Genomic DNA, 22,383 nt, shown 5'->3' on the forward strand with positions numbered 1-22,383 from the left:
ATTTGTTAAATACCTTCTTTCCTTCCATAGAGACCGCTTCTGCATAGTCTTGGATGTATTCGCTATGTATTAAAACATCTCTCATGCAGAACGCTTAGAAGCAGATCCCTTGATGCCACCAAAACAAATACATCCTGTTGGACTGTATCACATTTATCCTCACTCTCTTTCTTGGACACATTTTGTCTCCAAAAATGTAGAACAGTGATGGACATGTGATTTGCACCCAGCAATTCAAATCCATATAGAGATTCAAACATAAGTTTATTCTCACTCCAAAGAAGCTTTTTTTCAACAATATTGCATTCTACAAATGATTTATCAATTACCTGATTCTAGTCTGGGAAGGTAACCCTGATACATTGCAAATTTTGTTCAGTATCTAAATGAGAATTTTATGGGGGCTAACAAGTAATACTGGTAAAAGCAAAGATTGGGGTGCACCCGCGCTATGGATAGTAACACAAATACTGAACCAGTTAAAAATGTTAGTAAAGCCAGGGGGACCAGATGGTTATGCTGCCTCCAACTTACCGCAAGGGTAAAAGATATTGTGGGGGTTAGGGGGTGTTGGTGTGGGGCGCTACCACCTTGTACAACAAATCAAAATGATGTATGTGGTCCCAAGAGAAAGTGCACAGTGCTTACTTGATTACTTGATAGCAAAAATGTGCAAATTATAATATTATATAAAGTGCTGCGTGCTCAAAAAAATATTGGAATGTGCAATTAGTGCAAAAACAGAAAGATGGTACTCTCAACAACCCGTTATGCTGAGTGGATTGTACCGTCTGCGTGCCAATCATCGAATGTAAGCGACCTTCTGTCAGTGGTAGGTAGGAAAGTGCCAAAGTGCAAATAAGTGAATGGACAATATATTAAAAGCTTTTATTGTGACATCCCCATGCGGGGGGAACTAACATCCTGTAAGATTCTGGTACCTTTGGTACCCTTCCAGCCCAATTCTTCCGCATATAGCTACCTGTCCCTTTAAATCTCGTGACGTCATCACTAGGCGCCGCTCTGAGCGGCTATTTCAATCGCCGGTTTTCACTCACAAGGCGTTCGTGCAAACCGCTTGTTACACAGCCTTGTCTGACGCTGCCAAAGCCTCCAGCTATTTCCTGTATCTCGCTACGGATCCTGTATCTCGAACCCGATCCCTCTCCTCATTACCGGACCCCTCATCTCTCTAAAACCAACTAGTGATAAGTACCCCGCAGGGGATTCCTTCCTATCAACTTACACTATCTACTCTTGTATACTAAAGACTGTTGCTATCTATGCATTACTATTTCTATCATCTGCACTGTTACATAGATTGCTAGCTCTTGAGTCTACTACCATCTATATCCTTGCACTGAGTTAGCAATTCCTGTACACTTCATCTCTGTCCCCTACCACCTGTTAATTGTACATGATTGCTAACCTATCTGCATACTATCTATCACCATCTGCTAACACTCCTGAACATTACTATTGAGTGCCTATCATTGCTATCACTACTCACGCCTGTCCTTTCAGCACATCACCTCTATACTATCGTATACAACCTATCACTCCAGGAACTTATCTGAGTGCCTGTATATTTGCATGCTAAGGCAGGCTGGGCCACAATGATGAGTCTGGAGAGTTGGATATGGTGATTCAACACATCTCTGCACGACTACTGAGTGGAAATTCTGCAGCTGCAAATCCAGTTCACTAAACAAACGCCGGAGCGTTACAGATTGCACGAACCAGGAAAAAAAAAATGGATTCAGCAGAATTAGCCACTCATGTGTTACAACTAACACAAAAGGTAGATGCACTAATCCTTTCCCTTACCGAAGTGAAAAATGAAAATCAGACTTTGAGACAGCAGATAGCCCGTGTTTCACGGCTCACTGCTGCTCAACCTCGTGAGCCCAAAATAAACCCTCCTCTAGTGTTTACAGGTGATCGAAAAAAATTTCGTGAATTTAAAAACGCATGTCAATTGCTTTTTAATCTAAAACCTCGTACTTACACTACAGACCAAATTAAAGTCTGCACCACTATCTCATATTTGTCGGGTGATCCACGGGCTTGGGCAGACTCTCTCTTTGAGAAAAATTACCCTCTTCTTAACTCCTATCCTTTATTTTTAGCAGAACTCGCTAGCCTATATGAAGACCCAAATAGGCAGAGTACTGCTGACAGCCAATTGAGGGCTTTAAAACAAGGAAGGAGACCTGTTGAAGACTTCGTAGCAGAGTTCAAAAGATGGACCCTTGATTCAGGGTGGAATGATGCATCTTTGCGAACCCAGTTCAGACTCGGGTTATCAGAAGCCGTTAAAGACGAGCTCGCCCGAGCGGATTTACCTGGCACTTTGGATGCCTTAATACAATTCAGCATCAATATTGACAGGCGACTGCGAGAAAGAAAGGCTGAGAAAATGGGAGTACCATTTTCCAATCCTTCTGGGGTTTCGCCCGTTGACCCTACTCCTATGGAGTTAGGAACCATACGCCCACCATTATTGTCTACTGAACGAGCCAGGAGAAGATCTGAAAATCTCTGCATGTACTGCGCCTCCCCGGATCATTTGATCAGCGTCTGTCCCCTTGTCCGCAAAAAAGAGGGTGAGTGTTCACATGTCTTGCTGGGGGGATTAAAGACTTCTTTTTCTAATCCCTATCTTTTTATTCATTTGACCTTACAGTGGGACCATAATAGGATCACCACCAAGGCTATGATCGACACAGGATCTTGTGGGAACTACATTGACACTAGTTTTGTTGCTTTAAATAAAATACCTATTATTTCAAAAAATAAACCTGTCTCTGTTAGTTTTATTAATGGTATTCCGTTATCTTCTGGTCCAATTACCAATCAGACACAAGCACTCCTTGCTACTGCTAACGAGTCTCATGCTGAGACCACCACTTTTGATGTATTACCTTCACCCCATTTTCCCATTATTTTGGGACTTCCCTGGTTACACATACATCAACCAATCATTGATTGGAAAACACGGACTTTAACCTTCCCCTCTCACTACTGCGAGACCACGTGTAACCTTCAATCATATAAAAAAATCCTGTCCATGGTGTCAGATGAAATTTCACCACCACCATGTTATCAGGATCTATCAGAAGTCTTCCTTGAGAAAAATGCTCAAGTATTGCCTCCCCATAGGGACTACGATTGTTCTATTGATCTATTCCCTAATAGTAAACTACCTTTCGGTCATGTTTATCCTCTTTCTCAGGATGAACTTTCTCATCTCAAGGAATACTTGGATGAGAATTTAGCGAAAGAGTTTATTAGACCCTCTACTTCTTCCACAGCTGCAGGACTTTTCTTTGTCCGCAATAAGGATTTAAGTCTCAGGCCTATTATTGACTATAGGCAATTAAATACCATTACGATAAAGGATCGCTATCCTTTACCTCTCATTCCCGAACTCATTGAACAAGTGCGCGGAGCTACCTACTTTTCAAGATTGGACCTAAAAGGGGCATACAACCTTATCCGAATCCGTAATGGGGATGAGTGGAAGACGGCATTCAGAACCAGATACGGATTATTCGAATATCTAGTGATGCCTTTTGGGTTGTGTAATGCTCCCGCAGCATTTCAACGATTCATAAATTACATCTTCAGAGACTTACTTGATGTTTGTGTTGTGGTATATCTGGATGATATACTCATTCATTCTCAGTCCTTGTCCGAACATATAAGACATGTAAGACTTGTGCTATCCAGATTACTCGCACACAACTTATACGTAAAATTAAAAAAATGCCTATTTCATAAGGAAGAAGTACTATTCCTAGGATACATCATATCTAAGAACGGTATCAAGATGGATATGCGCAAGATATCATGTATACTGGATTGGCCTGTACCAACAACTCGTAAGGCATTACAACGATTCCTTGGATTTTCAAACTTCTATAGGAAGTTCATCAAGAACTTCTCTTCTATTGTGAGACCACTCACACAACTTACAAGTGTAAAGAAACCATTCAAATGGTCTGAAGAAGCAAATAAATCTTTCTGCTTGTTAAAATCAAGCTTCACTTCTGCTCCCATACTACGCCATCCAGACCCATCCCTTCAATACATCCTGGAGGTAGATGCGTCAAATATGGCTGTAGGAGCAGTTCTTTCCCAACGACCAACGAATACTTCACCACTCCACCCAGTTGCTTTTTTCTCTAAATCACTAAGTAGCCCAGAGGTGAATTACCCAGTGGGTGAAAAAGAGTTGCTTGCCATAAAATTGGCACTAGAAAATTGGCGACATTTACTTGAAGGTACTCGATTGCCAATACTCATATATACAGATCATAAGAATCTCCAATACCTTCAGACCAACAAGACTCTTTCCCACCGGCAGGTACATTGGTCATTATTCTTCTTAAGATTCAACTTCCTAGTGACCTACACGCCTGCAGACAAAAACAAAAAAGCGGATGCGCTATCACGGCTAACCGAAGATAACTGCGCCGAAATCCCTTCACTTCCTATAATACCCCATGACCGTATTATTGGTGTTGTTCGTTCCTTGAAGGAAGAGATTCTGCATAGTATAGGACTGGATTCACCACAACTAAGTGTTGATGCAGAAGGCTTCCTCTACTTTAACGACAAACTCTACATACCTCCTGGTATGCGTACCAAGATCTTGGAATTATCACATGACGTACCTATGGCAGGACATATGGGTATGACTAAGACATTCAATTTGCTCACCAGGCAATTTTGGTGGCCTGATATGAAGACGTCTGTACAAAAATTTGTTTCCTCATGTGACATCTGTGCAAGGTCCAAAATTGACACTACAAAACCATCTGGTCTACTTTGCAGTCTACCAATACCCAAAGTTCCATGGGAAGTTGTGTCCTTAGACTTTATAGTAGAATTACCACCTTCCAAAGGATTTACTACCATTCTAGTGTCAGTGGACCATCTGACAAAGATGGCACATTTCATTTCTATTCGCAGACTACCTTCATCTAAGGAAACAGCGGAATTACTAGTGAAACATGTGTTCAAGCTACATGGAATTCCAAAGACTCTTTTATCTGACCGAGGTTCACAGTTCATCTCCAAGTTTTGGCAAGCTCTATGTCATATACTACGAATTGAGCGAAAACTTACTTCTCCCTACCACCCTCAGACCAATGGACAAACTGAAAGAGTCAACCAGTGCATTGAACAATATTTGCGTTGCTACACCTCATACCTACAGGATGATTGGGTGGACCTCCTCCCTCTGGCAGAATTTGCTTACAATAACGCAACCCACAGTACTACTAAGCAAAGTCCATTCTACCTAAACTATGGGTTTCATCCCACACTTCTTCCACCACGCATCCTGCCATCAAGTAACCCAGTAGCCTCTGACTATCTCATCCAAATAAAAGACTCTCTGGGTTTACTTAACACCACCATCTCACATGCCCATAGCCAACAAAAAAGGTACTACGACCTCCGTAGAAGACCTTCTCCTCAATATGCTATTGGGGATCTTGTTTGGCTATCTACGAAAAACTTAAGGTTAAAGATCCCCAGTAAAAAGCTTGGGCCTTTGTTTCTAGGACCTTTCCCAATTGAGAAGCTCATTGGGAGAGCTGCAGTTCAACTCACCTTACCGGCAGATCTTAAAATACACCCCATCTTTCATGTTTCGCTACTGAAACCACATGTTCCCAACCAAGGAATAAGACCTACCATCTCGCCTCCACCTCCAGTACAAGTTGAGGGCGGAGAAGAATTTGAGATTAAGGAGATTTTGGATTCTCGTATCCACAGAGGGAAACTCCAATATCTCATAAGATGGAAAAACTATGGACCCCAAGACGACACCTGGTTGGATACTTCTGACGTTCACGCTCCCAGGCTTATACGAAGGTTCCACTCCAAATACCCGGAGAGACCAGTGCTATAGGCCTTCCGGAGCCGGCCTTAAGGGGGGGGGGGGGTACTGTAAGATTCTGGTACCTTCGGTACCCTTCCAGCCCAATTCTTCCGCATATAGCTACCTGTCCCTTTAAATCTCGTGACGTCATCACTAGGCGCCGCTCTGAGCGGCTATTTCAATCGCCGGTTTTCACTCACAAGGCGTTCGTGCAAACCGCTTGTTACACAGCCTTGTCTGACGCTGCCAAAGCCTCCAGCTATTTCCTGTATCTCGCTATGGATCCTGTATCTCGAACCCGATCCCTCTCCTCATTACCGGACCCCTCATCTCTCTAAAACCAACTAGTGATAAGTACCCCGCAGGGGATTCCTTCCTATCAACTTACACTATCTACTCTTGTATACTAAAGACTGTTGCTATCTATGCATTACTATTTCTATCATCTGCACTGTTACATAGATTGCTAGCTCTTGAGTCTACTACCATCTATATCGTTGCACTGAGTTAGCAATTCCTGTACACTTCATCTGCTGTCCCCTACCACCTGTTAATTGTACATGATTGCTAGCCTATCTGCATACTATCTATCACCATCTGCTAACACTCCTGAACATTACTATTGAGTGCCTATCATTGCTATCACTACTCACGCTTGTCCTTTCAGCACATCACCTCTATACTATCGTATACAACCTATCACTCCAGGAACATCTTATCTGAGTGCCTGTATATTTGCATTCTAAGGCAGGCTGGGCCACAATGATGAGTCTGGAGAGTTGGATATGGTGATTCAACACATCTCTGCACGACTACTGAGTGGAAATTCTGCAGCTGCAAATCCAGTTCACTAAACAAACGCCGGAGCATTACACATCCATGATTAATAAAACCAATATCACTAAAAGTAATATCAATGAAATGGAGTGGTAAGTGAATTGCGCCCTTATAGCGCATGCTGGGAGTGAAAAGTGCTAATACCGGAGGTAAAGCACTTACCAAAGAACTCTCCCTTACTCCACGTCCAGCTTAGTTGGTTGTTTCTCCCCTTTTTCTGATGCCTGCAAAGCTTTGCTTTTGGATTGTTCACAGATATCGTTGCACATGCATCTAGGGAGTCAGTGTACAAAAAACCAAAAAGGCTTCCATTGCGTAGTACAGTATTACATTGATGGAAAAAAAGTAGCGACTCACTGTTAGGAAGTTCACTGTCAGCTTGTTTGGTGTGTCTCTGGCATAAGTAAGCACCGTGCACTTTCTCTTGGGACCACATACATCATTTTGATTTGTTGTACAAGGTGGTAGCGCCCCACACCAACACCCCCTGACCCCCACAACAAGTAATACTCACCCTATCACTATTGAATATCTGGACGTGACAATGGACAGCTGTAAAAATGGTAGGGTTGTCACAAAACATTTCTTCAAAATGTTTGATAACAACAGCTATTTGGACTTTAGAAGTTGTTCTTTCAAACCTTGGCTCAAAAATATGCCAATCAGTCAATTTAAAAGATTGAGGAGAAATTGCTTCCTTGAGGTGAACTTTGATACACAGGCCCAAGTATTTAAAAGTTATTTTCAGGCCAAACACCATCCAAAGGACCTAGTTGAAGGAGCTTTTTGGAAAGCAAAAAGGCTTTCCCAAAGCAAAAGCCTGCTTCCTCTGGAAAAGAACACACATTCCACTGACTATACTCCAAATTGTATGATCAAATACATCCGCCAAGATTGGACAATTAAAAAGATCTTGCAAAAACAGTGTCACATACTACAAGCAAATCCATTTTTTAAGAAAGACCTACTGACACATGCTAAACTCATGACACCCATCCACTTAGCACCCAGTATAATAAAATATATCAAAACAAGTTTCCTCATAAGCAAAGCACCAATCTCGACCATTACCAGGTGCTTTCAATGTGCAGTGGCAAAGTGCCTTGCGTGCCAAAATGTTGACCAATGAACTCATGGTGTTGTTATCATAAGCACTGGTACCAAATGGTCCATCAACATTTTTTTGCATTCATTTCCTCAAATGTTCATCCTAATTTATAATCTATGTATTCAGATATCCTTGCAGGTTGCAGTATGTTGGAAAAACAAAACCAGATCTTCAGGCAAAAGCTAAACAAGTATAGATCCAACATCAGACTGGGGTATAAAGAACATAGTGTGTCAAGGCATTTCTTGATTCATCACAACAGAAGTCTGCAGTTACTATTGGCAGCGATTGTGAAGTAAGTCTTTGCTTTCAAGAAATACAACAGATTTGCAAGACTCTGTAAACAAAAAACTCTGGATACATAGACTGAACACACTCATTCCAGTTTGCCTTAATGAGGCTAATAAAACTCATATGATTTATCATTTTTAAACACACACACAGACATTTGGTTTGATGCTTTATTAAGAAGAAACAGGAACACACATAGCTGTCCTTTTTTAACACAGCAATAATTACTGTGGGAAGCATCACATACTGGGATTCCATGTTACTTGAATTCAGGACCATTAGAGGCTATTCTGCCCTGCAAGATCCTTTGGTACACTAACTTCTGCCCCTCAACTGTAATTTAGGCACAGCAGCACACCTTATGCTATCATAGCCCACTTTGTCCATACAGTGGTCACTTTATGCTCTCTGTAAACCCCACCCCCCACACTCCCCTGTACAAACTGTCACATCACACTCTCCCCCCAGTAGGTCTGATCTTCCTGGCAAATATTGCACAGGGATTTATTTACGAAAGCTGTAGAGTGCAAAACCAGGCTCACTTCTGCATAAAAACCAATCAACTTTCAGGATTTATTGCCAAAGCTTAATTGAGCAAGCTGAGGTTAGAAGCTGATTGGTTTATATGCAGAAGTGAGGCTGATTGTGCACTCTCCAACTTTAGTAAATAGACACCACTGTTAATACACCATTGTCAGATCCATTACTGTCATTCCTTCATGATTGACTCCGGCCCTTCAAGTGTCCACCAATGCACTGCACTGGGTCCAGACACACACTCCTTCCTCATTAATCCCTCTACTCTTTTCTGACACCATTTCAGTCTTTTAAGCACAGCTGCTCAGCTCAAATGGTTGCTGCCAAACCAGCAGCTAAGAAGACCCATGCCTGTATTCACATTGAACATATGGGTCCTTTCCATTTCCCTACCAGTTCTTTTAAATAATCATTTTACTGTGTTTTCCTTCTCTCCTTCCTACAGATACTATTAAAAGTCCAGTTCATTTTTAATCCATTTATATCGTTTTCAATCTCAAGGTAATTCACAGTTTCAATCATTTCATATCCATCTTTGCAGTGTATAATGCTCACAATAGTCACTATATTCAAATATAGGTTTATGCATTTTCTCTTCATGTGATTGCCATATGAGTCTCTTTTATAATAGACACATTTTATTTTGATTGCTCCCAAACATATTGCTTTGCTGTTCATGAGATTGAATATAGCAATTTTTGGTACAGTTATCTCCCACAAGCAACAAATACCCTCAGATGGACTGTAGTGGTGTTTTGAATAGTCTGTGGTTATACAATTCTTTCGCAACCTCTTAGGCTGCACATACACTGTACACTCTGGTTGTATATTCTCCATTGGATCTACTGCTAATAGATTGGTGTGCTTGGATTTATCCTCTTAATACATGGTGTTGGTGGAGCTGGGGGAGATTGTCCAAAGATTGTACAATCTGATTGTAGTGTGAATTACACACATATTAATTTTAGATACACTTTACTTAAAAATGTATTCTTATGTAGCACTTAACCCCGAAGGAGCTGCTTGATGTGTCAGGTCCCCTGTTCCTGTGTGATCGGGAAGAAAGTGACGGCACTCCGAGATGAAAATCATACAGGAGTATATTTATTCCACATCAAAAATTGGCATCAAACTTCAAACTGTGAGACATAGGACAACAGGTAGACGCGTTTCATGACTAAGAATGTCGCTTACTCATTACCACTTGATCAAATAGTTCCTGGATTACGGATCCGACCAGCTCCTGACACCATCTCACCTGGAGCGGTCTCTTTTCAGTTTCGATTCAATATATCTCCCCCTGTCCCTGTGCCCACAACTCTATAAACAGCACCCCACACACACACTCATGCACACCTGGCTAGGCGGGGAATGTTTATTGCAGGTAGCTGTTTATACACCCCAAAGGCTCAAGGTGCGTAGATACCAGGAATTACACAGCAGGTGGTTAAGTAATATTAGGAAGTGTATTGAAACAGAGTAAATAAAGAAGAAATATACTGTAATAAATAAACGGTAAGAGAGTTATACTGCAATGGTAAAACAATAAGAGAATTTTACTCCATCAATTAAGCAATAGGAGTAGTATGCTGCAGAACCAATAATTGTTATAAAGCACAACCCCTGTTGAACCCCCTTACTGGGTAACCCTTACTAGGGGTATATATATATATATATATATATTGTGACAGGAAGCCTGGAAAATCCATGGGTTGTGTTGAGGATGGGAGCTACTACCATGCTGTACACTGATTACTTTTGTGTTTGTGCTCTGTAGTGAGCCTGTTTGGGCTGTTTGGGCACAATGAGGGTTGACGAGCTCAGGTGTAACATATAAAGAACTCAGGGCTCTATAAAACTTCCAGGAGGCTCTGTGCATGGAAAATCTTCTGAGATTAAGTCTGTGTGACTAAATAGACTCAAAACTTGTGACTGTATTTGTAGCTACTGAATTTAATTTTTTAACCACTTTATGACCGCCCATCGTACATATACTGCGGCAGGGCGGGTGCTCAGCACCCAATCACGTACCTAGAAACACTCCTGGGTCTGGGGCACACATGTGTGCTGCCGGCGACCCATTCCTGCTATGATTAGACACAGCGGGAGCTGTTCTGCAGGGTACTGCAGACTTGATGTCCACCAGCAACTGCCGATCATTAGGCAGAGAGCCAGAATGGCAGTCTGCCTATGTAACCAAGGCAGATCGCCATTCTGTCAGTAGGGAAGACATTGAGGCCCCTTTCACACTTGCCGTCCTGTCGGCGGACTTCGTTTTTCTCAGCAGGGGATTGATCTGCCGATCCCCCGATCCCCTGCTGAGCAGGCAGATGGCAGCTTTGTCTCTGCGCTGTGTGCGGAGACAGAGCCGTCAGGTCCCTACTCTTCTCTATGGGGGAATCAGATGAGAACGGACCGACTGTCCGTTCTCATGCAATCCCATCTGATTCACCAGACGAATGGAAAATAGGGCTTCCATCCGTCTGGATTTGACAAACAGGATCAGATCGGATGTCAGCGGACATGTCTCCGCTGACATCTGATGCCCCATATAGATGCATGGGGCATCCGTTTAGATCCGCCTGAAAAACTGACAGGCGGATCTGAACGGTCCGCAAGTGTGAAAGGGGCCATATGCTGTGTTCCTGCAAAGCAAATCATTGCCTTCCCCTAGAAAAAGCACCTCCCACACTGTGAGAAAACACTGGTCATGCACACAGTTAACCCTTTGATCGCCCCTGATGTTAACCCCTTCCCAGCCAGTGTCATTAGAACAGTGACAGTGCATATTTTTAGCACTAATCACTATATTAGTGTCACTGGTCCCCAAAAAGTGTCAAAAGTGTCAGTTAGTGTCCTGACTGTCTGCCACAATATTGAAGTCCCGCTATAAGTCACTGATCTCTGCCATTACTAGTAAAAAAAAAAAAAAATATTCCATAGTTAGTAGATGCAATAACTTTGGTGCAAACCAATCAATATAAGTTTATTGGGATTTTTTTTTTTCACAAATATGTAGCAGAATATATTTTGGTCGAGATTGCTATTTTTTTTGTTGCACGATATTTGCACATCGGTTTTTTAAATGCAAATTTTCAGGAAATAAATACACTTACGTGAATTTTAGTACTCACAAGCACAATATAATACCCATTTTTTTTCTGGTAAAACCTAAAAGATGATTTTAAACCGAGTAAAAAGATACCTAATACATCACTCTTTAAAACTGGTTTGACCAGACGCTTTATGGTAATGGCTTGTAAACATCAAACTGAAAACGGTAAATGAGGAAATCCTCATCACTTCCAGTTTCTGACACAATATATAGGAGAGACAGATATGGACGGATTTCCGTGTAAGTCCCCATTAACTTTTTGCCAGACGGTTGAAATCCTCATCACCAATTTTACTAGGCACCATGACTGTTTTCAAAAGCTAGGAACACAGCAACTTTTAAGAAATCATGAGGATTTTGTTAGATATATTTATGGAAAAAATTTCAAGCCGCAAATACACAAGTTGTCTACAACTAGTGAGATTGTCGCTGTTGGTTTTGTGCTTACCAAATTGAAAATGATGGATAATTACTGACAATGTTACTGACACATCAAGTCAGTTTCTTCACTTTGATTTTAGGTTAATAATGCAGAGAATCCTGTTTTATTTTTGTTGTAATTATTCAGAGATTAAGTCCCCTATCCTGTCATTTGGTATAGCATAGCCCTGAAGGGTATGGATACCCCTGGTTCAGAACCCCCCTGACCTAACGTCTGTCAGTAGCTTAAGTCCAGACAGAAAAAAATATTTATTTATCAATCTCGATTGCTTGCCTTTGGTCACTAATCCATTACCTATTTGCTTTCATCTTATTTGCTGCACATGGTGGAGTACAAAGTGTTTTCCCATGAGTTCAAAAGTCTTCCAAATATTAGCTTACAGAATTGACAGTACTTGGTTACCATGAGCGGTTGTTTGCTGGAATAAACAGTAATTAAAAAGCATTTGTCAGCTTCTTTCAGATGTTTTTGTAAGTGAGTTGAAACCCAGGTCACCTGTAGCAGGTACAACATAAATAAATAAAGGCTTACATGACAATGTCACCTTTGCTGTAATCTTTATCTCCGCGAGTTTTGACCAAACATCCCCATTTGTCTTTCAAAGAAGCGGTCATTATTCCCTTTGTTTTTCTTTAGATTATATTTTATGTCCAATCTTCTTATCTTACTAATACAAGAACATTCATGAATGTGTGCAGATCAATATTTGTGTAGTCTAGCAAATACTAAATAAATAACTCTTTCATATATAAACACACTCATTGTTAAATATGAAAAATGCCAGCTGCCAAATGTGTATTTTAAGTTTATTACATTACCTGCATATGTTTGTTGCACATGAAATTAGTTGGCGTTGAATCATTAGAAACATTTTGATTAAATATTTATTTAGCGTTGGCCCGTCTTAATGATTGTGTTCACGGAAAACTATGTGAGCTAAAGTCACTCACTAATCACCTGTACTCAAATATTAATACTATGCAAAAGCAGGAGTTTGGTGGAGGCTGGATTTTCTTCTGTAATGAGTTTGCTCAATAAACTAATGGATTATGACATGATGGGGATATAATTCATTTAGGTTTTCAGGCTCAGCCTTTGTAGCACATATTGACATGGTCAACAGTGGAAATTCAAGTTATTATAAGGCCTTTTACTTGTGAGTGCTGAAAGGGAAACTTTACAGCAAGTTGTTGCTACTCGCAGATTGCCCCCCAGAGCATTCTGATAAAAGAAAATGTACTGTAGCCATTGTAAGTGTTTTTTTTTTTTTTCACATGGTTTAGGAATAGATTTGTTAACCATTTTTCCTGTGTAAAGCTCCCTACACACAATCAGAATATTGTACAAAAAATAGCGCTTTTAAAGCAATCATACAAAAATCTGATCATTAGTACACAGCTTTCGTGCAACATTTTCCAAAGGGACAAACATGAAAAGTTTCTTTTTTTTTTTTCCAAGAAAATAAATTTTATTGAGCATAAGAAAATCATTGTACAAGCCTCATTCTGCAAAGTAACATGTAAACATAAAATCCAGTATAATGAGAAATGCAGGAAACAAGCCCAACGTTGTAGAACAGGGGCAAGCTACAAAGTCAATGAGCCATCTTACAGTATAGTAAACAGTGCCCAAATACCGCCATAACATAGCAGGAAAACAAATCTAACCTCAAAGAGAAAAGTAGAGGTAAAAACCACAAATGGATATGAAAGAAGAGAAGAGGGTGAAAAAGGGGAAAAGAGGGGACATGGAGCAGAGTGAGAAGAAAAAAAAAAAAAAAGGGGGGGGGAGAAGAGGGGAGGAAGGTGGGGTAGGTTATTCCACTGGGAGCAATATGAGAATATGAGAGACCAAAGGATCAGGCCAACCAACACCTCAACCCTCTAGGAGTCTATCCATGATCAGCTGATGCGGTGCCATGGCTGCCAAAGGGAGTAGAATTTCTTGTGCGCATTGGCGGTGCTGGTAGGTCACCTTTTCTCTAATTTGCAAAGCATTAACTTGCGTGATCCACTGCGCCACTGTTGGCACACGGGAGGAGATCCATTACCTGGCTATAAGTTTATGAGCCAAGTACAGCAATGTAGGAGTGGGTCTACGACCCCATTTAAACAGCTGAACCGGAGTTCTGTAAGCTCTGTGAAAGAGAAAAAGGTTGGAGACTTTCTGCGAAGCTGATACGGAGACCATCGGCACCGAAGAAAGGCACAGCTCCCAAGTCTCACCATCGATAGGTCCCAAATCTCCCTCCCAGCCCGCCCTGGCCGGCAGGCTGGATGGGTCTTGCATGGAGCTTAACAGGATAGTGTATACGTTAGAAATCATACCTTTTTTGTCAGTATTCTGAAAGACTTCTTCCGTCAATCTATGATCAGTCAATCTAAGTGTTGAAGTTCTAGACTGGGCAGAGAGGGCATGCCGCAACTGCAGGTATCCAAAAAAACGTTGTCTAGGAATTGCAAACTCCTGCTGAAGTTCCTGAAAAGACTTGAGAATATCCACCCTATACAGTTGCACCAAGAAGTCCACGCCCAGCGACTCCCACACCTCCATGCCCTCCAGCCTGAGCAGCTCGCGATAGTTGGAGTTCCGCCAGATTGGAGTGCCCAGAAAGTAGCCCCGCACCCGCAATATACATTTGACACGTTTCCATAGTACTGTAAGTAATTTAACCGTTGGGAGTGCAGTTGATAGGTATGTAAACCCATCCTCCAAGTGCACAAATGCCATGTGCGGAGAGGTGGGGGGGATCAGAAGAGCTCTAATAGGGTCAGTCAGGTCATGGACTCCCCAGCCACCCAGATGCTGCAGCTGGGAGGCCAGAAAATATACCCTAGGGTTAGGGACCGCTAGTCCATCACTATCCTTTCCCATCTGAAGAGTAGAGAGCCTAATCCTAGCCGCCTTCCTCTTCCAGATCAGGTCACGAAATAGCGACTCCATATGCACAAACCACCTCTTAGGTATCCAGACGGGAGCGTTATGGAGAACATATACGGTAGCTGGGGTGCCCATATAATCTTGACTAGATTGATCCGTCCCGCTACTGACAAAGGAAGCATACACCAGGATGTGCATTTATAGCGAAATTTATGCAACAGTGGTACCAAGTTCAGTTCCACGTATTGACTAAGGTCAGGGGACACCTGAATGCCTAAATATTTAAACTTGTCCACCACTCTTACTGACGAAGCACAAATAGGTAAGGGGGCAGTTAAAGGGTTTAAAGGCATAAGAACTGACTTATCCCAGTTGAAGGAAACCCAGAGAAGGAGTAAAAGTAGTCAATAAGTGACATAACCTCATGCAATGACCCCACCGTATCTCCCAAATAGAGCAAGGTAAAAGGTATTGTAAAGGTGTTCCGCACCTGTACCAATCCCTAGATTGGCCCCTCAAGGGGAAGGGTACAGTTATGGAGCCACCAAACCTGGGATTTTGGAGGCAGGGACCTTAGTGACATAGAATAGGTAAATATAAACATGACAATTTAAAAATATATATAATTTTATTTGTTCAAATAATTAATCAAATGTTTAAAAACAAGGATGCCGTGTGTGAGAAATAACTTGTTAATATGACATTTTTGGGAAAAAAAATAATAATCATTTCTTAATTGTTCAAAGAATTGTGGGAAAAAATTACAACTTCAAAAAAATCACAAAGCCTCTTACTATATACCCTTGACTGTCTATTTTCCAAAAAGGGGTAATTTGGGAGGTATTTGTACTGTCTTGACATGTTAGGGCCTCAAGAAATTAGACAGGCCGTCAGTACATCAGGTGTGATCAATTTTCAGTAAATGGTACCATAGCTTCATAGCTTTATAGACTCTATAAATTTCACACAGATCAAATATTATACCCTGATTTGGGTTATTTTTACCAAATAAATGTAGCAGTATAAATTTTGGTCAAAATTTATGAAGAGAAATGACTTATTTGCAAAATTGTATAACAGAAATGCAGTTCAGTTTTGGGCACCAGTTCTCAAAAAGGATATCGGGGAACTGGAGAAAATGCAGAGAAGAGCAACCAAGAGGCATGGAGGAGCTCAGCATTGAGGAAAGATTAGAGGAACTGAATTTATTCTCTCTTGAGAAGAAGAGATTAAGGGGGATAAGTTCAACATGTATAAATACATTAGGGGTCAATATAGTGAACTTGGTGTTGAGTTGTTCACTTTAAGCTCAACACAGAGGACAAGGTGGCACTCTTTACGTCTAGAGGAAAACAGATTTCGTCTCCAAATACGGAAAAGTTTCTTCACCGTAAGAGCTGTGAAAATGTGGATTAGACTCCCTCCAGAGGTGGTTCTGGCTAGCTCAATAGATTGCTTTATAAAAAGGCCTGGATTCTTTCCTAGGTGTACATAATGTAAATGGGTATTAATATGTCTAGGTAAAGTTGATCCAGGGAATATCTGACTGCCTCTCAGGGGATCAGGAAGGAAATATTTTACCTGCTGTAGCAGCTGGGGTTTCTCACCTTCCTCCTGTATGGTTGGGTTTTCTTTACTGTTTTTTTTTTTTGTTTTTTTTATTGGCTGAGCCAGATGGACTTGTGTCTTTTTTCAGCCTAACTATGTAACTATCTAAAGAAACAAAGAAAAACGCATTTGTTTCAAAATTTTCGGGTCTTTTTTCATTTGTAGGGCAAAAAATAAAAACCCCAGTGGTGAATAAATACCACCAAAAGAAAGCTCTATTTGTGTGAAAAAAAAACAATAAAAACTTCATTTGAGTATAGTGTTGCATGACTGCGTAATTTTCATTCAAATTGTAAGAGCGCTGAAAGCTGAAAATTGGCCTTGGAAGGAAGGGGGTCAAAGTGCCCAGTATTAAGGTGGTGAAACATTAAAGCCTGTTGACTGAACAATGAGGAAGCATAAGCACATTGCTGTTGCTTCCTGCCAGCAAGTTGCCAGTTATAGATGGACAGTACTATAGAGCATCCTCCAGCAATGTATGGGATCCCCAGGTTGACCCTTCTGCCTTTTAATTACTCATTACCCTCATGAAACATTCAGCCATTTATACCCAGACTGCGCCATGTGCTCACGTGTGTTCTCCTCCCCTATCAGATGGCAGGCTCCTCAAACCTCTTATTGTAATTGGGGCTCATAGGTCTTTCTCAAGCACACATAAAGTGGTTGTTAGGTCACATACCTACATTACTTGTACCCTCTCTGTTTTAAAAAAAATCTAAAGTACTATGTGTGTGTTTTTTTTAAAAATTATAATCCTAAATACCTTTTCTCACACCGCCGCTCTGTGGTCACCTGATCCTCCTCCGCTCTCCTTCCCCAATCTAGGGAGAGCTGCGGGAGGAGCTGAGATGTCAGCTGGCCAGCAGAGGGAAGTCACATGACCGCAGAGCAGCACTGTGACAGGAGGTATTTAGAATTATAATTTAAAAAAAAAAACTGACCCACAGTACTTTAGACCTGCCTAAAACAGAGGGGATACAAGTAATGTGGTTATGTATTGCATCAGAAATAGTGGCAGGAGTAGGGGGAGGGGCAGTGAGCAGAACGGCTCTCACACACAGACTGAGCCAACAGGCAGGGAGGGAGGAGGAGAGGGAGAGACTGTGGGATGATGGCGATACAAGTGACCATGGTATCATGGATTAGCAGCCATGATTACCGTGGTCAGCACATTAAGGGGGACACAGGAACAGGCAGGATCAACCAGGTATTTTACAGCATAGAGAGGGACAAATAATACTGCAACAACACTATGCTGTTATTCATGCTTTAAAGGATCAGGGGCTTTTTTTTTTAGGGTTATAACCGCTTTAATGATCCTTCACCAACTTGACCATCTGTCATGTTATACAGCAAGAAAAGCAAAGAGTTATCTAAAATATATTTAACAAGTATTTCAAACATAATTTTGCATTCTAACAATGATTTTAATGCTCAGAAAATATTCAGTAAATACTTTGATATCCCTAATTGCATCATATAAAACCTCGTTCATGGATTGTTAACATGATTGGAAGAAATTAACTATTGCAGAATTTGTTCTCAGTATATGTACAGTATATTTTTGTTGTAATTACATAGCAGATACAACTACATTTAAAACTCAGATATTGATAGCAATCAAATGTAACCAGAACTGTAACAATGTTCAGCTGAAGAGATGTTTTAGTAAGCAGGTTGTTCAGGCTGTACATAAATTATTTACAGTTAGCACCTCAAGGAATTTCAGTCGTTGCAGGCGGGAAGATCTGAATGCCCATACTGCGCAATGTGTTAAGATAATAGGCTTTTAGTGCTCTTAAATTGTGAAACAAAAATTGCAAGAACTTGGAACAGAATATTTAAAGTCAAAGACAGAAGGTGTTTCTTGTTGGGATAATGATAAAAGGAGTTCAGATTTTATAATACTTTTTTTTTTTTTTATTTGCAAAATCCCCTTTGTTGGATTCTCTTTTAAGCTTTTGTTATATTTATTTTCTTCCAAGTCTGTATACTGTTTCAGTTCCTCCAGAGATATCTTTTGGATGTCTTATGAAAAACATTCAAATATTTGTACAGAAGGTTTATCCTTTTGATATGAAAAGGAAATTCAAACCAGGGTTGCAAACAGATGTGAATTGTGCAGCTTTGTGTTGAGCCGTGTATCTGCTTTAGATATTTTGAAAAGGCAGCCTTTGTTCAGACATGTTTAGAAAGCCCCGAAAAAAATTCTTCTCAGCATAAAGAATTTTGTTATTGGTTATTTAAGTACTAGAATGTGTGCTCTAGAAAACGTAATTTGGCAAATGCCATTACAGGCTTGGGGATAGCAAAATGTGATTACATAAAAAGGGACATTTTTTTTTTCATTTATTTTATTAACCACTTACCCACTGGGCACTAAGCCCCCATTCACACTAGGGCGACTCACGAGGCGACTTGTGTCGCCCCAGGTCGCCCCAGGTCGCTTGACATGACCAAACCAATGTAAATGAATCAGTGCCGTCTTAATTGCCGCTATTAAGGTCGCTCCGACTTCAGAAAAGGGTCCTGTACTACTTTCAGGCGACCAGTGATCCGACCTGTCCCATATACTTCAATGGGAGTCGCCTCCTTATCTTAATTGAAGCGACCTGTAATCCGACTTGTCATCCGACTTTGCTAAAAAATGGCAGTGAACAAGAAAAGAGCATAATTTTCTTGCAGGCATTAGCGGTCATTTTTTTAGGCAGGCATGTCATTTTTTGGATTTCGTTTCTGGGGGGTCTAAAAAGTGTCCCTGTCAAGTTTCAGCTCTGTAGCATGTCCAGAACCCCTAAAAAAAAAACATTTTTCTTTTAATTTTTTGTAGTGTCTTTACCAGCTGTCTTTTATACTTGCAGGCATTCATCAGCGGTCATTTTTTTAGGCAGGCATGTCATTTTTTGGATTTCGTTTCTGGGGGGTCTACAAAGTGTCCCTGTCAAGTTTCAGCTCTGTAGCATGTCCAGAACCCCTAAAAAACAGCATTTTTACTATATTTTCAGGAATACGGCTTCTCTGCGGCTGGCTTTTTTTCTTGCAGGCATTTAGCGGGCATTTTTTTAGGCAGGCATGTCATTTTCTGGATTTAGTGTCTGGGGGGTCAAAAAAGTGTCCCTGTCAAGTTTCAGCTATGTAGCATGTCCAGAACCCCTAAAAAAAATAATTTTTCTTTTAATTTTTTGTAGTGTCTTACCAGCTGTCTTTTTTTCTTGCAGGCATTTAGCGGGCATTTTTTTAGGCAGGCATGTCATTTTTTTTATTTAGTGTCTGGGGGGTCTAAAAAGTGTACCTGTCAATTTTCAGCTCTGTAGCATGTCCAGAACCCCTAAAAAACAGCATTTTTACTATATTTTCAGGAATACGGCTTCTCTGCGGCTGGCTTTTTTTCTTGCAGGCATTTAGCGGGCATTTTTTTAGGCAGGCATGTCATTTTCTGGATTTAGTGTCTGGGGGGTCAAAAAAGTGTCCCTGTCAAGTTTCAGCTATGTAGCATGTCCAGAACCCCTAAAAAAAATCATTTTTCTTATAATTTTTTGTAGTGTCTTACCAGCTGTCTTTTTTTCTTGCAGGCATTTAGCGGGCATTTTTTTAGGCAGGCATGTCATTTTTTTTATTTAGTGTCTGGGGGGTCTAAAAAGTGTACCTGTCAATTTTCAGCTCTGTAGCATGTCCAGAACCCCTAAAAAACAGCATTTTTACTATATTTTCAGGAATACGGCTTCTCTGCGGCTGGCTTTTTTTCTTGCAGACATTTTACGGGCATTTTTTGGGTGTCTTTGGAGGCATGTGCTTCTTAAAAATTATAGGAAAAAAGCTCTTTTTTTTTTTTATGTTTCTGGACAGACAAACAAAGCTATGTGAGACACACAACACTGCACACATGGGAAAAAGGAAATATGTAAAAAAAAAAACACAGGAAAAGAAAATTAGGTCACAAGACATCAGATTGTGATTGGCCAAATAAAAAGTTGCCTCGCGATTAGGTCGCGTCAAAGTCGCGCTAAGTCGCGCCAAAGTCGCATCAAAGTCGCGCCAAAGTCGCGTCAAAATCGCGTCAAAGTCGCGCTGGAAGCGACGCTACTTTAGTGGTAGCGGCAGTGTGAACCAGCACTTAAACCCCCTTCCTGACCAGGCCAATTTTCAGCTTTCAGCGCTCTCAAACTTCGAATGACAATTACTTTGTCATGCAAAATTGTACCCATATGAAATGTTTGTCCTTTTTCTCACAGAGCTTTCTTTTGGTAGTATTTAATCACAACTGGGTTTTTTATTTTTTGCATTATAAATAGAAAAAGATTGAAAATTTATTAACAAATGCATTTTTCTTTGTTTCTGATATCTGTTTTAAAATTTAGCAAATTACTAATTTTTCTTCATAAATTTTTACCAAAATGTATACTGCTTTGTTTCTTTGGTAAAAATAACCCAAATCAGTGTATATATTTTGTTTTTTTTGTGAAGGTTATAGTCTACAAGCTATGGTGCCAATCAATACAAATTGATCATGCCTAATGTACTGACTGCCTATTTAACAAGCCAGTATACTACAAATACCCCCCAAATGACCCCATTTTGGAAATTAGAAATTCCAAAGTGTTTAGTAGGAGGCATAGTGAGCTTTTTGAAGTTGTAATTTTTTCCCACAACTCTATGAAAAAATTAAAACATTTTTGTCCACAAAATTGTCATATTAACAGGTTATTCCTCTCACATAGTATATGCATACTTGCAACTATACCCCAAAACATATTCTGCTACTCCTCTTGAGTATGGGGGTACCACATGTGTGAGACATTTTCACAGCCTGGCCACATACAGAGGTCCAACACTGATGAGCACTGTAGTGGCACTGGTGGCACTGATTAGCACTGTAGTGGCACTGATGGGCACTGTAGTGTCACTGTAGTGGCACTGATGAGCACTGTAGTGGCACTGATGGCACTGGTTAGCATTATATGGGCACTGATTAGCACTGCATGGGCACTGATGGCACTGATTAGCACTGTATGATCACTGATTAGCACTGTTTGGGCACTGATGGCATTGATTAGCACTGTTTGGGCACTGATTAGCACTGTAGTGGCACTAATTGCATTCAGGATCATGCCAACCCATGCTGCTGCGGTATTTCTCTCTCCTCCCCTCACACCGATACAGCATTTGAGGAGAGCAGAGAGAAACACCGCAGTAACATAAGCTGAACTGCATGATCCTGTTTTGACCCGGTGATCATGGACGATCATGGGCAATCACGGGAGGACTTCAATGGACACCCTCCCAGATCTAACCAGCTACGCTATAGCTGTCATTTAGCTATAGCACGGTCAGGCAAATGGTTGAAACTATAAACAATAGACTTTTCTTTATTTTATGGGACTTAGATCCCTTTCACACATGTGCACTCTTTGTCCTTTTTTCATGCATCCGTTGACGGATGAAAAACGAACATCAATGCATCTCTATAGAAAAATAGATGTAAATGGGTGATCATCCACTTACATCTGTTTACATCCTCTTCTGTCAACATCTGTATTTTGGAACAAAACAAAGCTCTATTTTTCTTCTGTTAAAAACTGATTGGACGAAAATCGAATGTAAAACAGACAAAAAGTCTGTTTGTGCATGAAAAAATGGCTCTGGGACACAAGTTGTTAAGGACTTTAGCTGGA

The sequence above is a fragment of the Pelophylax lessonae genome, assembly GCF_965119305.1.
Source record: "Pelophylax lessonae genome assembly, chromosome: 1".
Classification (NCBI taxonomy): domain Eukaryota; kingdom Metazoa; phylum Chordata; class Amphibia; order Anura; family Ranidae; genus Pelophylax; species Pelophylax lessonae.